General features: G+C 39.0%; 1 pseudogene; it reads left to right on the top strand.

Annotated features, from left to right (window-relative positions):
* The first annotated feature begins 2415 nt into the window (after positions 1-2415).
* Positions 2416-5961, top strand: LOC103476560 (tripartite motif-containing protein 16-like; annotated as a pseudogene).
* The last annotated feature ends 500 nt before the right edge of the window (positions 5962-6461 follow it).

Below are 6461 nucleotides of genomic sequence, written 5' to 3'. Positions count from 1 at the left end.
ACAAAAAGAGCGAATGAGCTTGTGGTGGGTTCAGGGCAAATATGGATGTGTGTTTTTTGATCTGGGAGTGAGAATATAAAATTTTTACTGCTAAAAACAATCTTTGAAAATACATTAAGATAATTTTTGTAATTGACAGGGCCCCGATTTTTTTATTTTTTTATTTCCATGAACAAAAAATAAATTGTGGAGGGCCCTCTGTTGGTCAGGGCCCTTAGAATTGTCATCACTTTTCCCCTCTACACCACGCCCCTGATGCTAAGTGTTTGTATTTGGTCAAAACACGGAAAGTTAGGGTAGAATTAAATAGTTTGAAAACTTTTTCTCCCTAATTGGGACCAATTTGTGTACAGTGAGGGTCTGAAAGCATCTACATAATGCTCTCTGCATTCACATTATATTTACTCTCGTCGATTGCCATTTTCATTAGTACCCTCAAGCAGCAATATTATGTAGATAGTTCATGCAAAAAGGTTTCTTATGCTTTTGTGTTTTTTTGACAGTAAGGAGCATATGCCTTAGAAATCTGAGGAAGGATTTCTGAAAATGTGGAGAGAATGAGCAACAAGAAGACGGACGACTGATCCCTATCTGTTGTGACTACTCTTAATAAGGACCAAAAATAAAAATGCCAGAGTAGCTTTTTAGGAGGTTTTCGACTCACTCAAAATAAAAATCACTCGCAGAGTGTTTTCTGTTTTCACAAAGTGTGTTTAGTTTACTTAAAGAAATAACAAAAATATTCTCTGAGTTAGCTTCATACAAAAATTTAAATATAAATCTTAATTTTGTGGTAGAGAAGCTGTTTCGCTCCTCACTCCTTCACCAAACAATCAGATCAACCACAGCAGCTGCTTCTGCGTGTAAATCACAGCAGGAGGCTGACTGACAAGGAGGAGGGTCTAAGCACAAAAAATAAATAACAATAGATCTAGACGGGTTTTGGGAAAAGGAAACTTTGCAGAGTTCTGTCAGCCCAGTAGATTTACTTTCTTGTCTCCGATTGCTGCTCCGGGTTCATTGTTCTGATCTCTGCTTTATTTTTCTGGTTTAAGTAGTTCTTTGTGTTCCAGGAGGATATGTTTTGTTTTTTATATATATATATATATATATATATATTTATTCTCGACACTGAAATATTTCTCCACATGAAAATCCAATCTTCTCCGGGCTCTAATAGTTTTGCTTTAATATGCATGTTGATGTATTTGGATGTTCTGGTTCCTCTTCCACTGTCTGGCAGAACAAATGTTGTTCTTGGTCAAATCGGTTGATATTGAAATGAGATGAACTCACTGGTGTTTTCTTTATAGTGATCCAAAGAAGAAACTGACTCAGCTTAGAACTGATGCTGTTTTCTTCTATGGTATTTAGATCAGAAATATAAATGTCTGCTGTTACGTATTTGACTTTTTCAATAAAACAATTTGATTAAAGAGAAATTTGGAAAAATGTCCTGTTCATTATCACAAATTGCATATTTTGCTGCTGGAGAAGATCAATACCTGAAGACTGTGACTTACTAATAGGGAGGTTTTGAAAGGGCTCGTTTTCCAGACACCAAAGAAATTCAAGGTTGTCTTTTATTTTTAGCACTTGGACTGTTTCAAGACTCAGTAAAGACCCAAATGGAAAATGTCTCTTAACATTGCTGAAATTTGCTTTCACTTCTTTATTTGCTGCTGTCTTTCCATCACTAACTCAGACAGGGCAAACAGACTTAATCAGAACCACCTTAAGAACGCTGCTGCTGGCCATCTCACTAAAACCAGGAAAACGGCTCACGTCACTCTGGTTCTAAAGTCCTGACACTGGCTCCCTGTGGCTCAGAGAACGGACTTTAAAATACTGCTAGCTTAGAAATCACTCAACAATTTAGCACCAACATAAATTAAAGAGCTTTTGTTGCATCAACCTTCCAGAAACTCTCGGGTCTTCTGGTTCTGCATCCCCAGAACCAGAACTGAATATGGAGATGCAACATTCAGCTTCTATGCACCACAAATCTGGAACAAACTTTAAAAAAAAAATACGCAAAACGATTGAAACACTGACGTTTAAATCAAGGCTAAAAATCCACCTGTTTAGAGTCACTTTGTTTAATATTAAATGGAACATTGATCATTTTGATGGCATTTGACAAAATGTACTGCTTGTTTCAAAATTGGTGACTGCATTATGTTATGACGTAAAGCACTTTGGTCAGCCTCGTTGCTGAAATGAGTTATACAGATAAACTTGAACCTCTACTTTTAAACATATGTATTCCCTGATGTCCCTCCCTCTTCTCTAAGCTCTTAAACACGCCTTGAAGCTGGGCGGATCCAACAGCTGATTGGCTGCTGCCTCTCTGCACTTATCAGAGCTCAAAGCAGTTTCTGCTTTCAGAAAGTGAAACTAACAGCCACTGTAACTGGAGATGGAGCAGAGTCATCTGCACAGAGAAACCTTCTCCTGTTCCATCTGTCTCGATCTACTGAAGGATCTGGTGGCTATTCCCTGTGGACACAGCTACTGTATGAAGTGTATTAAGACCCAGTGGGATGCAGAGGATCAGAAGGGAATCCACAGCTGCCCTCAGTGCAGGGAGACGTTTACACCGAGGCCTGTGCTAAGGAAGAACACCATGCTAGCAGCTATAGCAGAGAGGCTGAAGAAGACTGGACTTCAAGCTGCTGCTGATCACCGCTATGCTGGACCTGAAGATGTAGCCTGTGATGTCTGCAGTGGAAGAAAACTAAAAGCCATCAAGTCCTGTTTAGTCTGCCTGGCTTCTTACTGTGGGGAACACCTTCAGCCTCATTATGATTCAGCTCCTTTACGGAAACACAAGCTGGTGGAGCCGTCCAGGGACCTCCAGGAGAACATCTGCTCTCGTCATGATGAGATGATGAAGATGTTCTGCCGCACTGATCAGAAGAGTATCTGCTATCTCTGCTCTGTGGATGAACATAAAGGTCACGACACGGTGTCAGCTGCAGCAGAAAGGACTGAGAGGCAGAGAGAGCTGGAGGAGAGACGAGGAAAAATCCAGCAGAGAATCCAGGACAGAGAGAAGGATGTGAAGCTGCTTCAACAGGAGTTGGAGGCCATCAATCACTCTGCTGATAAAACAGTGGAGGAAAGTGAGAAGATCTTCACTGAGCTGATCCATCTTCTCCAGAAAAGAAGCTCTGAGGTGAAGCAGCAGATCAGATCCCAGCAGGAAACCGAAGTGAGTCGAGTCAAAGATGTTCAGGAGAATCTGGAGCAGGAGATCACTGAGCTGAAGAGGAAAGACGCTGAGCTGGAGCAGCTCTCACACACAGAGGATCACAACCAGTTTCTCCTCAACTTCCCCTCATTGCCAGCATTCAGTGAGTCTATACACTCATCCAGCATCAACATCCGTCCTATGAGACACTTTGAGGACGTGACAGCAGCTGTGACAGAGCTCAGACAGAAACTACAGGACGTCCTGAGAGACGCAGGGGCAAACATCTCACTGATGGTCACTCAGGTGGATGTTCTATTGTCAGAACCAGAACCAAAGAGCAGAGCCAAGTTCTTGAAATATTACCGTGAAATTACTCTGGATCCAAACACAGCATACAAATGTTTGGCACTATCAGAGGGGAACAGGAAGGTGACAGAGATGAATAAAGTTCAGTCTTATTCTAGTCATCCAGACAGATTCACTGATTGGTCTCAGGTTCTGAGTGGAGAGAGTCTGACTGGACGTTGTTACTGTACTGGGAGGTGGAGTGGAGCGGGATAGTTTATGTAGCAGTAACATACAAGAATATCAGCAGAGTAGGAAGTGGGAATGAAGGCTTTTTTGGATGTAACAACAAATCTTGGGCTTTAGATTGTAAAAGTTCTAAATTTGGTCACAACGACATCTGGACCTCCGTCTCAGGTCCAGTTTCCTCCAGAGTAGGAGTGTACCTGAATCACACAGCAGGTCTTCTGTCCTTCTACAGCGTCTCTGACTCCATGGCTCTGATGCACAGAGTCCAGACCACATTCACTCAGCCGCTACTGGCTGGAGTTTGGGTTTTGGGCCAACGATCCTCTGCAGAGTTCTGTAAACCCAACTAGATTTATTCTCTTGTCTCTGATTGCTGTTCAGGGTTCATTGTTCTGATCTCAGCTCTGCAATTGTGTTCTTTATTTTTCTGGTTTAAATTAAGTTTTTTTGTGTTCCAGGAGGATATATGTTTTATTATTATTATTATTATTATTATTATTATTATTATTATTATTATTATTATTATTATTATTATTATTTGACACTGAAATATTTCTCCACATGAAAATCCAATCTTCTCTGGGCTCTAATAGTTTTGCTTTAATATGCATGTTGATGTATTTGGATGTTCTGGTTCCTCTTCCACTGTTCAGCAGAACAAATGTTGTTCTTGTTCAAATCAGTTGATATTGAAGTGAGATGAACTCACTGGTATTTTCTTTATAGTGATCCAAAGAAGAAACTGAATCTGTCATCAGCTTAGAACTGATGCTGTTTTCTTCTACGGTCTTTAAAATTAGATCAGAAATATAAATGTCTGCTGTTCTGTCTCTTTAGCTTTCTTCAATGAAACAAATTGATCAAAGAGAAATTTGGAAAAAATGTCCTCTTCATTATCACAATAAATTGTACATTTACAAAACGTAATATTTATTGCTTGTTTTAATATTGGTGACTGCATTATGATTTTATGATGTAAAGCACTTTGGACCGCCTTGTTCTTGAAATCAACTTGAACTTCTACCATTCATTCGGTTAATCAATTTCCAGACATTCCCTCTCTCTCCTCCCTGGTCTTAAACATGCATTGAATGTTGTAGTGTGATAAAATGTCAGACGTTTAGGAGCAAATATTAAAGGCACTTAAGTAAACCTTTAACTTTCATTTCTGTTTCTCTTTTATCCTCTAATCTGATCTGAGACATAATGAAAGTCAGAAATTCATTAGACGTCCAATAATGTCCCATCTGAAACACTATTATCTCGGCCATTAGATGACTAATGGAGAAAATAACCATTTGGTGCATCGATATACCATTTTTTTTATTGCTTCTTTCGGATCCAGCACTTCTCTTGCTTTCACTTTATCTCCTTTCTTCTGCTTTTATTAGCCTCCCACTTTCCACCGTACTTGTACAGGCATGATTCTGCCTCTTTATTTTCTGGACATATTTACCTTTCTGACAACAACCACAAGCAAGGGAGAGGGTAAAACAACTCAAATTTCTTCATAACCAAGGTAAAACAATAATGTTTCTATCTGTTGTCACCTTGGGTGGAACTGAAGCATTCCCTTCGATATGTGCAGTTTTACATTTTATTATTATTGTTTGGCTATTTAGAGCTTTTCCCTTAAGAGAATCACATCCTCTTGATTCTTGTGCCTAATTTATTGCTAAACAATGTGACAAATAGCAGAGCTCTTCTACATAAAGACTTTGTGGTGTGTGTCCAGCATCATTTGTTGCAGCTCATTTCACACAGGTACTTCTGTTTTCACTATTGATTTTTTATTTTTTTTTTGCTATAATTGACCACAATAGTTTTCTGTCTTTTTCATCTGACCTCCAAACAACCAATCTAATGAATAATTCAACACCAAATCAATAAAATGGAGAGATTTATAGTGCTGCTCTCAGCCTTTATAAATCAAGTTTGTACATTGAATGTGAAAAAAAAAAAGTCCATTAAATATTCAGTTTTTTCAAAAGAATTTTAGGAATCGGTGTTATTTTCTTATCTCTGGAGAATAAAGTGACATAACTGAAAGAAATATGGAGAGTCGTTTCATTTGAAATTAAATAAATACTGTTACTAATAAATGAAATAAATGAAGAAATGAAAAGAACACACGAGGGCAGGTTTTTCCCCTTTTTGATCTACAATGAACTTAATAGTTCCTGAAAGCATAATATATGCAACTTCGTAACGTATTTCATGGGCTTTTTTCTTTTACTTTGTTTTTATTTCAGGGACTTTTCATGTCATGTTCAAATATTCAAATGAGAACGGAGGTCTTGACTGTGGGGCGACTCAAGTCCAGAGACCTGAGAGATGGCGAGCTTCATAACATCTTTGGAGTACGGGAACTCGACTCTGTTAAGTCAAAAGCTCTTTACTACCCGCTAAAATCAATCGATGCGGCGAGGCAATAGCAGCTACACCGGAAGAACCACAAATTTCAAAACAAGAGCACTCGATTTTAACTTCCTCACTTATAAGGGAAAGCCAGGCCTGTCATGCGACTGAGGGGAAAACAAATTATCTCATATTAGTCTACAAGTCACCTGTACGTCAGTTCAAGCTCTTATAGTTCGCACATTTCACCCTCATGCATGTGCGCTGAAGTTCACTGTCTGCCTACTTCACTTCAAATATTTTTGAAAAGATGGAACATCCTTTCCCCTAATAGTGTTACACCCTTTAACTTAAAGTCACACCTGGTAGTCTG

The sequence above is a fragment of the Poecilia reticulata genome, chromosome 15 (assembly GCF_904066995.2).
Source record: "Poecilia reticulata chromosome 15, P_reticulata-male-v2, whole genome shotgun sequence".
Taxonomy (NCBI): Eukaryota; Metazoa; Chordata; class Actinopteri; order Cyprinodontiformes; family Poeciliidae; genus Poecilia; species Poecilia reticulata.
This window is presented reverse-complemented; position numbering and strand designations above follow the sequence as displayed.